Consider the following 10,099-nt stretch of genomic DNA (forward strand, 5'->3'; position numbering starts at 1 on the left):
AGATGGGAAATGCTATCGAATTTTAGTTGAAGTGTATGAATAATATTACCTGTATAAAAAATAAGGCTATGGAATATCGTTGCGAATCTTGCTCGAGAGACAGGGGGGGTTCTCACTCTATAGCACCCAGAGCCATTTGCAGTATTACCAGAGTTTCGACGGCGAGGTTTAAAAAATATCTCTAGAGTGTCATGGCTTTCCAACTTGGCCATAACACCGGTAATAAATGTCTCTGTTAGCACCAACCTCACACTGGGACAGAAGTTGGGAGGAATAGAGTTGGCAAAAATGATGTAGCAAGCCTTGTTGTGATGATCTTGTCCCTGTGATCTAGTATCACTAAAGTTACAGTGTGGGTTCGTGTCCCTGTGATCTAATATCACTAAAGTTACAGCAATATGTACTGTGAATATTACTGAATAGAGAGCCTATTAGGATGCTAGATCCTAATGTGAAACACTGTGACTTGCTATGCTCGCTCATGTCTGTATTTTTTATGTCCGTTCTATTTTATATTTTTTTTTACTATTTTTAAACTGAATCATTTTAAACAATTTTTACTATTTGTGTTACTGAAAACTGTAAGCGGAGAGCCTATTGGGATGCTAGATCCTAATGTGAAACACTGTGATTCTACCTGTCTATCTTTTTATGCTCGCTTATGCCTGTATTTTCTTACTGTTGTGAAGCACTTTGAACTGCAACCTCTGTATGAAAAGTGCTATACAAATAAAGTTATTATTATTATTATTATTATTATTATTATTATCAGGAACAAAGTTAAATCATGGATGATCGGTGCTTGTAGCCTATGTTGTGCGGGTGTCTGGTAGATGGATTTGTATTGTGTGTTGAGAGAGAGAGAGGGAGGGGAGAGAGAGCTACGTAAGAGGAGCATGTGGTGCATCAAGTCAAATCAGCTGGGGAGAGATGGAGAGAGAGATAATAGAAATATGTCTTGCAGCTTGCATTTCCCAGAGTTTTGCTCAGCACTGACTGATGATTGCAAATGATGATGAAAAGAAAAACAAAACTGCACCCGTGGTAACCACAAAAGCTATTAATTTAGACCCGCCTTCTAATAGAGACCATCCTCTATTTGTCAAATCGTGTAGCTATACCCGGCCAGTGAAAGGGACTCTGTGTTTAACTGGGACTCAGATTTTAAATTAAGTTTCACGTTAATCAACTTTGTGACATGGGAATGTTGTGGTAACCGGCGGGGGGGGGGGGGGGGGGGGTAGGGTTAGGGACCCACGAGTCATCAGTGAACAAGCTAGAGTGACCACACTCACTCTGCACACACATCAGTTAGGTTGTCTTCCTGCTGGGCAAAAAGGAAATAAATAATTTAGTTTTCTCCCTGTGTGATGAAATCGCACAGAGGTGGGGTACCCCTTCCTGTCGTGCGTCACATGTCCATGCGTGCATGCGTGCGTGCGTGTGCTGTTTGGTTTTGTGCTGGGCGGAGAGCACTGCTGGCGACATGTTAGCCCCTAATCAAGACAAGTTGGCGATTTGGATGGATGCCAGTTGTCTCAGTGGTCTTGATTAAGGGCTAGCCTTGTGTGTGATTGCCACATTTCCCTCTGTTTTTTCCTACTCTTTTATCTTCTGTACATCTGTCATCATTTGTCTTGGATTTGCTTTTGTTTCCCTAACGGCCCCTTCGTTTCCCCCAGCCCTCCCTGCCACAGAAGCTAGTTAGCGAGTTCTAGCTACTTGTACTCTTTTTATTTTTTATTAACCTTTATTTACCCAGGGTAGGTTAGCTGAGCGGATGCTCTTTTTCAGGAACGCCCTGCTTCACATTCACACAGTTCCATTCACACTTGGGAGCTGCCCAGTACAACCACAGTCTGCCACCGTTGACCACTGAGCAACTCCACTGGAGCAGTTGGGGGTTAAGTGCCTTGCTCAAGGACACTTCAGCGGTTGGTGTTAAGGGGATAGGAGAGAGTTATTCATTCACTTCCCCAGCCTAGATTTTTTCCTGCCGGTCCGGAGGATCGAACCAGCGACCTTCCAGTCACAAACCGACTTCTCTAACCATTAGGCCACCGCTGCCCCTACTCCACCTGTCTATTAGCTAGCTGGCTAGCTCTCTAACCATGCTGGCTAGTAGCTAGTGGTGCTGCCCTGGCTCTGTTCCCCCAACCCCGCTGGACCATTTCACTCATTACATTTACATTTAGTCATTTAGCTGACACTTTTATCCAAAGCGGGAAGGGTACAACTCTGGCAGCTAAGGGTAAGTGACATTGTTCATCAAACAGTGTTGAACTTGAGTGCTACAGTCCTGAGTGGATATTAGCATAGTATGTAGTAAAATAGGCAAGGTAGATTCCTTAGTAGGAGAGTGTATACTAGTAAAAGACAGTACAAGGTTAGTATTATTATAATTTTTTATTTAGTTATTTAATTCTATTTATATTTTTCACTTAATCATCATCATCAGGTGGCTTCTTCGTTCCGAAGGTTGCCTATCACTCTCCAACCCATTCTGTCCCCACTTCTTCTCTCCAACTCCATGACTCCGCCTCTCACTCCGCTCCAATCACAGACGTCATCTACCCAGCCTCTTCTTGGTCTTCCACTTCCTCTCTTTCCATCCACCTTCCCCATCACCACCTTCTTGAACATCTCCCCGCTGGATCCTCTCAGAACGTGCCCGCACAACTCCATCTTTCTCTTTTTCAACCTCTCCAGCAGCTGTCCTCCTTGCATACCCGCTCTTCTCAGTACCTCCTCATTCTTGATCTTATCCTTCCATGTTATCTTCAGCATCTTCCTCAGCGTCCACATTTCAAAAGAGTCTATCATCCTCTTTGCCTCTTCATTCAGCATCCATGCTTCTACTCCGTATGAAAGGACTGACATACCATACGCTTCCAAAGGTCTTCGTTTTCCAACTTATGTTTCGTCTCAATCATTCTTTATGGTTCCAGAATGCGCTCTTCAGGTTCTTCTCTTAATGTCCATATTAGCTCCTCCACCTTCACTGATCCAGCTTCCAAGGTACATGTACTCCTTCACTTGTTCAAGTTTTTCTTCATCCACCTGTATTTTACAAACAGTTCCCTGGTGTTTTTTCAATGATCATTACTTTTGTTTTCTTTGTGTTTACCGACATTCCATAGTTTTTACATTCGACATTCAGCTTATTCATCATGTCCTGTAGATCTTCTTGCCAGTTACAGACTATAGCAGTGTTAAAGAGGTGTGTTTTTAGTCAACGACGGAAGATTGGGCAGGTTTTGGCTGTCCTGAATGTGGTGTGAAGTTTGTTCCACCATTGTGGAGAAAACCTTTCACTTCCTTCCCCTGGACATTATTAGAGAATATCTAGACAGCGCCTCTATAACAGACGGTCCTGCACAGTAGCGCAGCGACCGGAACAGGAAGTTGAGACGCTACTTGTAAATACACCTGCAATCGTCCGAGACTTGTTTGTATATTGTTTTCTTCTTTTATTAAACTGGATGGAACAAATGGAATATCGTTCTTATTTATATACAAACATCTGGATGTAGTCCAACGGATATGATCAGTGGATCAGAGGACGACGACGAGGTGCGCAAACAGACCACAGAGAAAGTCGGATAGTCGATGGAGCCGTCTGCAAACACGGCACCTTAAAGGACCAGGACACTGTTAACGTCGACAATTGGTATGGATTTTTTGCTTTCATGTAAAGGATAATTTCATTGGATTATAGTGGACTTTTATTATTAGTTCCAACGGAAGATGCCAAAAGGGATAATTTTTTTGGAGCTACAGCTGTAGTCTGAAGTAATTTTTATACATTGGAAGCAAGCTATTAATTATTCATCCAAATAACTGACAATGGTGCTTATAAATGCAGAGTGCCCTATTGAGGATTGTGACTATGTAGCTGAGCATGTAGCGGCGGCGGTGGTGGCGGCCATGTTAAGTGTACACGCCACTATACATGTCGCAGGCGCAGCCCCCTGGGCGCCGGGCGCAAATGCTAAAATGGAGAAGCTAAAGCGTCCCTCCATAGCACTGGCCGGAACGGGCGAGGCCTGGTCATACTTCGTAACCCGCTGGGGTGAGTATAAAACAGGCACCAAACTGGTCGGGCCCGACATAGTTTCACAGCTACTGCAGTGCTGCGAGGAGGATCTGAGGAAGGACCTCACACTCGTGGCAGGCAGGAGCCTAGCGGGCAACGACGAGGAGGACGTCCTCGCTGCCATGAAGGCACTCGCCGTTTTCGCGCAGAGAACACCATGGTAGCTCGGGCAGCCCTGTCTAACATGTGGCAGGGTTATGAAGAGCCCATCCGGTCAGTCCACGCCAGCATCAGGGGCAGGCGGACACGTGCAAGTACCAGATGAAATGCACTAGGACAGGGTGCGACCAAGTCAACGACTTCACGGAAGAGATCCTACGTGACGTGATTGCCCGTGGCATTGCAGATTCGGAAATACAGCTCGACCTGCTCGGTGAGAAGAACCAGAACATGCCACTAAAGGACATGATAGAGTATATCGAGGCTAAGGAGTCTGGAAAGTGCTCTGCATCGCGCCTGCTTGACCCTCAGAGCGCGGACACGGTCAGCAGTTTGTACAGGCGGGTGAGACAACAGGACACCCGCGCCAGAGGAGGAGCCAGGCTAGAGAAACCAAAGGCCAAGCCCGAAGGGGTATGCATCCACTGCGGCAAGGTGGGCCACGGCAAAACACCCCAGTGGCACGCCAGACGTGCCGAGTGCCCCGCATACGGTAAAAAGTGTCGGAAGTGTGGCCGCCAGAATCACCTCGAGAGGGCCTGCCTGGGTGGCCGATCGACTAGGCCCCCACCCGGAGAGACTGACTGGACGTGTGACGAGCAGACAGCAGCATTCGTTGAGCTATGCACAGTCAGCACAGATGGCGAGTTACGCACGCTTCCCCTTGCTCACCACTTGTACGATGACATGTGCGACAAGTGGATGAAGCGTGCGTCCAGCCCGCAGCCATACGTCAACCTCACTCTCACCACCGAGCACGAGGATTACAAGGCTCTGGGTTTTGACCTCCTAAAACGCACCCGTGCAGTATCCCTGCCTGCTATGGCCGATACGGGATGCCAAAGCTGCCTGATCGGCATTAAAGTCGCTCAACAAATGGGCCTAAGCACAGAGGACCTCATCCCCGTATCCATGACCATGAAGGCTGCGAACAATAAGGGGATTCGGATCCTTGGAGCTGCGGTAGTCAGATTCGCCGGCAACAGTGGTGACGCTCGAAGGTTGGAGACACGCCAAATCGCGTATGTGACGGACACCTCAGACCGCATATTTCTCTCCCGCGCAGCCTGCGTGGACCTGGGAATGATCTCCGCCCAGTTCCCAACACTCGGGGAGGTGAATCTGGCGACATCAGAAGTATGTGACTGCCCGCGGCGTGCAGAGCCGCCGACCAGGCCGACCACACTCCCCATGTTGGCGATCGAGGCTAACAGGAAGGCGTTACGGAGACACTTGTTAGAACTGTATGTTCAGAGCACATTTAACACATGCCCCCACCAGACGCTACCGAAAATGACCGGCCCACCACTCCGCCTCATGCTTAATGAGGATGCAGTTACAGTGGGTGACAATATTGTCACAAGGAAAGAAGATATTACCTACCTGGGTTCCATCCTAGAGGCAAATCTTTCCTGTGACAAAATGGCATCCAATGTAATAAAAAAGTCAACCAACGAACTCGATTCTTGTACCGGATCTCCTCACTGGTAAACAAGAATACCCTGAAGACTCTGGCAGGAGCACTCATTCAAGGGTACTATGACTATGCTTGCACCTCATGGTACCAAAGCACCTCAAAGGCGCTAAAAACAAAATTACAAACTGGTCAGACTACTGCTTGACCTTACTCCTAGAACCCACCTCACCCCTGCCCACTTTGACAACCTAGGATGGCTTAGAGTAGATGACAGAGTACAGCAACTTGCAATGGGCCTGGTCTACAAGATACACTACACGACCAAGGTACCCATGTACATGTCAAAATACTTCCCAAAGGTCAGTGAATACCACAATCACAACACCAGAGGGAGCTCCACAAATCATGTTAAACCCAGATTTGGCTCAAACAAGGGACTAAACACGTTTCGCAATTATGCCACATCAATGTGGAACGCCCTACCCAAAGCTGTAAAGGAATGTGAATCACTACCCACTTTCAAAAACACTCTCAAAAAACACCTACGGGAGACTGCAATTCGAAACTGGCCCCTGTAAATGTCCTAACACAACCCCCTCCAATGAACAGTAAATTACCAAGTATGGTCTTGTCAATATTCCAATGTACAGTTTTGTTTGTATAGTTGTACAGTGTCCCCTACCCACTCCTCCTACCCAACCCCCCCCCACCCACCCAACCACCTCCAATGTACAGTCCCCCCCACCCCTCCCCCCACCTACCCAATCCAATGTACAGTTTCTACGCCAAATGTATATACTTTTTTTTTCTGGACTCTTTTTGTATCACAAACAGTACTGTATTTGCAAATCTGGTATGTCATAAATGTATAGATGTAGCAGTACTGTCTATCTGTATGTCATGTATGTCATATATGTTACGATGAATTGAAAATGGGGGACCCTGATGTAAACAAGACGAAAGTCTTTCTCTGGTCTGCATCCCCTTAACAATTGTATGTATTGATAAATCACCTACGTCGGGCCTTTGTGACGTACGGGATGCCATAAGAGCTCACATCGGACGGGGGCCCAGAGTTCACCTCCACCGAGACCAGGTCATTTCTATACAGATGAGGCGTACACCACGCCTCTCATCTGTGGCCTTCCCCCACAGCAACTGCCGCGCTGAAATTGGGGTAAAGACAATGAAACGCCTTATCACTGACAACACCGGCCCAAAGGGGGAGCTTGACACAGATGCTGTGCAGAGAGCGATCCTGCAATATCGTAACACACCTGACCCTGACACAAAAATATCTCCGGCAATGTGTGTCTTCGGCAGCCCGATACATGACTTCATCCCGGTTGTACCTGGGAAGTACAGACCACACGAGACCTGGCGTGAGACACTGACGGCAAGGGAGGAGGCTCTCCGCAAACGCCACATCCGCACAGCGGATGCCTGGGCGGAGCACACAAAACGCCTCCCGCCACTCATGGTAGGGGACATGGTCCGTGTACAGAACCAGACAGGGCCCTACCCCAACAAATGGGACAGGACAGGCAGTGTTGTGGAGGTACGCCAGCATGACCAATACGTGGTCAAGATCGACGGCTCGGGCAGAGTCACACTTCGGAACAGGAGGTTCCTGCGCAGGTTCAGCCCTGTTCGCAACAACCTTCCACCTCCTCGATCAATTTATGACGACCTGGCGACCCGTGTCACCGTACCACCAGCACTCGTGACACCACGTCTGCCTGACCCCAACTGCGACCTTGTGTCCCCCACATCGCCACCGGTACTCACGTTGGCGAGCCAACCCCGGTGGCGTCTATACTTTCTACAACGGAGCTCGGTTTCCGGGTTCCTCCGATTGGCCACGACGCCCACGTGACCTCCGCTATCACGCCCCCTTCCTGCCGCGCGCCGCGCTGCGCTCGCCAAGCTCCTGCCGCGCCGCGCTCCCGCCTTCCTCAATGAAATGGAAATTGCTACTTTACATCAGGGTGAACGCTGGCCGTTGGTAACACCACCCACTTCAATGACAGGCTCTCATATTTGCGAATGCATAAACTATTAAAAAATATACCGTTAACTGGAATATGTTGTTTCTTTACACATATGTTGGATTATGTAATTGGTTTGTCATGACAAACCAATAAAATCGCTACTTTACATCAGGCTGAACACTGTTATGCTGCCACCACCCACTTCAATGACAGAGCTCGGCACATTACATCAGGCTGAACGCTGTTATGCTGCCACCACCCACTTCAATGACAGAGCTCGGCGCATTACATCAGGCTGAACGCTGTTATGCTGCCACCACCCACTTCAATGACAGAGCTCGGCGCATTACATCAGGCTGAACGCTGTTATACTGCCACCACCCACTTCAATGACAGAGCTCGGCGCATTACATCAGGCTGAACGCTGTTATGCTGCCACGGTGCCACCACCCACTTCAATGACAGAGCTCGGTGCGGCAGGAGCTTGGGGCTTGAGGAAGCTGGCGAGCGCGGCGCGCGGCAGGAAGGGGGCGTGCTAGCGGAGGTCACGTGGGCGTCGTGGCCAATCGGAGGAACCTGGAAACCGAGCTCCGTTGTAGAAAGTATAGACGCACCCCGGCGTGGGACGCCGCCTGCTTCGCACACGATCCTTCAGGCGTCACCACCGGCCCCTTTGGATCCGGGAGCCGATCCCCCACCGGGGCCCACTGTGTCGTCCCCTGCACCTAGGGCGGACTTACGCCGATCCACCAGGGCGACAGACGGCCTGGCACAGGGACTATTCCATGGGCTAGTCACATAATGGACACATGATTTATAGTCACATAACCTGGGTGTGGGTTATACAGGTATTTGTAAAAAATTTTGTGTGTTCGTTTATTATTATTTCTCAGCCTTTACACAGTATGTTAAAGACTCTGGGGGAGATAGAGAATATCTAGACAGCGCCTCTATAACAGATGGTCCTGCACAGTAGCGCAGCGACCGGAACAGGAAGTTGAGACGCTACTTGTAAATACACCTGCAATCGTCCGAGACTTGTTTGTATATTGTTTTCTTCTTTTATTAAACTGGATGGAACAAATGGAATATCGTTCTTATTTAATTATCCCTCACTGGACTAACATTATTTACTGGACTAACACTACCTGGACATCATCGTCCCTGGCTGCATTCCCCATCACACATAGCCTACATCAACAGTACCGTGAGTAGCTAACGTCACTCCATCTCCTGTCTGTGCTCTGTGCTGTCTAACGATATTTACACTACTAAATGGTAAATGGTGAATGGCTGCATTTATATAGTGCTTTTATCCAAGGCGCTTTACAATTTGTTCCTCACATTTTAGTGATTTTACCCATTCTCTCACACCTTCACACACCGACAGTGGAGGCAACCATGCAAGGTGCCAACCTGCTCATCGGGAGCAATTAGGGGTTCTGTATCGTATAGCTCTCGCTCGCCGTCACTCTCTGCACTGTCCTCGCACACGTGCACGCGCACTGAATAAAGACCACAATGTACCTTTAATCCCAATATTTGTCTGACCACACCCCTATCAGCTTACCCATATAAGCAGGGGTGGGGCCACCCACTCGCCTCCTTCTCGCTTTCACCACAAGGAAGTGCCTCGGTAGATCCCCACTTGAAGTGATGTGATGGTAGGAGAAGAGTTGGAAAACAAGGATACGTTGACATCATATCTTTATTTTCTCTCTCACTATTTTCGAGAAAATACGGCGATATTGTCTTCGTACTGGAGTGTCTGGAAGATGATGATCATTCTAAAAATCCTCCACCGGTTTTCGTATTGGGAGTTCGCGCCGCTACATGCTTTTCCAACTGCAGTCCTTGCTGTGTGCTGGTTGCGGTAAAGACACAGCTGGGCTGTAGGACGCGCCGCTGTTGTGAGAAGCGGTGGGTTCCAGGTTTGGTGAGTTATGTTTTGCTGGCAAGCTCCACTTGTCTGTTAGTGCTATGGGGGCTAGTTGACAATGTTTATGAAAACCGGCCCCAGACTAGGGTCCTTTGTTCAGCCTCCTAGGCGACAGAAGACCTTGGTCTGAAGCCCATTATAGTTTAACTAGTGGGCCACGACCATTAACACTGGTGATCCCTGTGTTTTCTGGACGAGTGGATGTCTCTCTGTCACCGTGTTAGGCCCCATCTTTCATATCCAAATGAGAGTATTCCCTCACGAGGAGATATAGGCATAGATGTTCATTAGCGGAAGATCTGTGTTCAAAGTCAGCTACACAGGCCAGTTGGGATTGTGCTGGCTCCGTCGGGTGTTGGTAAAATCACTGTTGTAAAACTGTGTTGACATCTTGTTTCTCTTTTCTCTTAAAAAGTGAGGAGGGTTTCAGAACGGCGGCCTCTCTGGGTGAGTGTTATATCATTGTGTACAAGTTCAGGTGATAGCTGCTTAGCTTA

Source organism: Notolepis coatsorum (assembly GCF_963971535.1).
Source record: "Notolepis coatsorum genome assembly, chromosome: 13".
NCBI lineage: Eukaryota > Metazoa > Chordata > Actinopteri > Aulopiformes > Paralepididae > Notolepis > Notolepis coatsorum.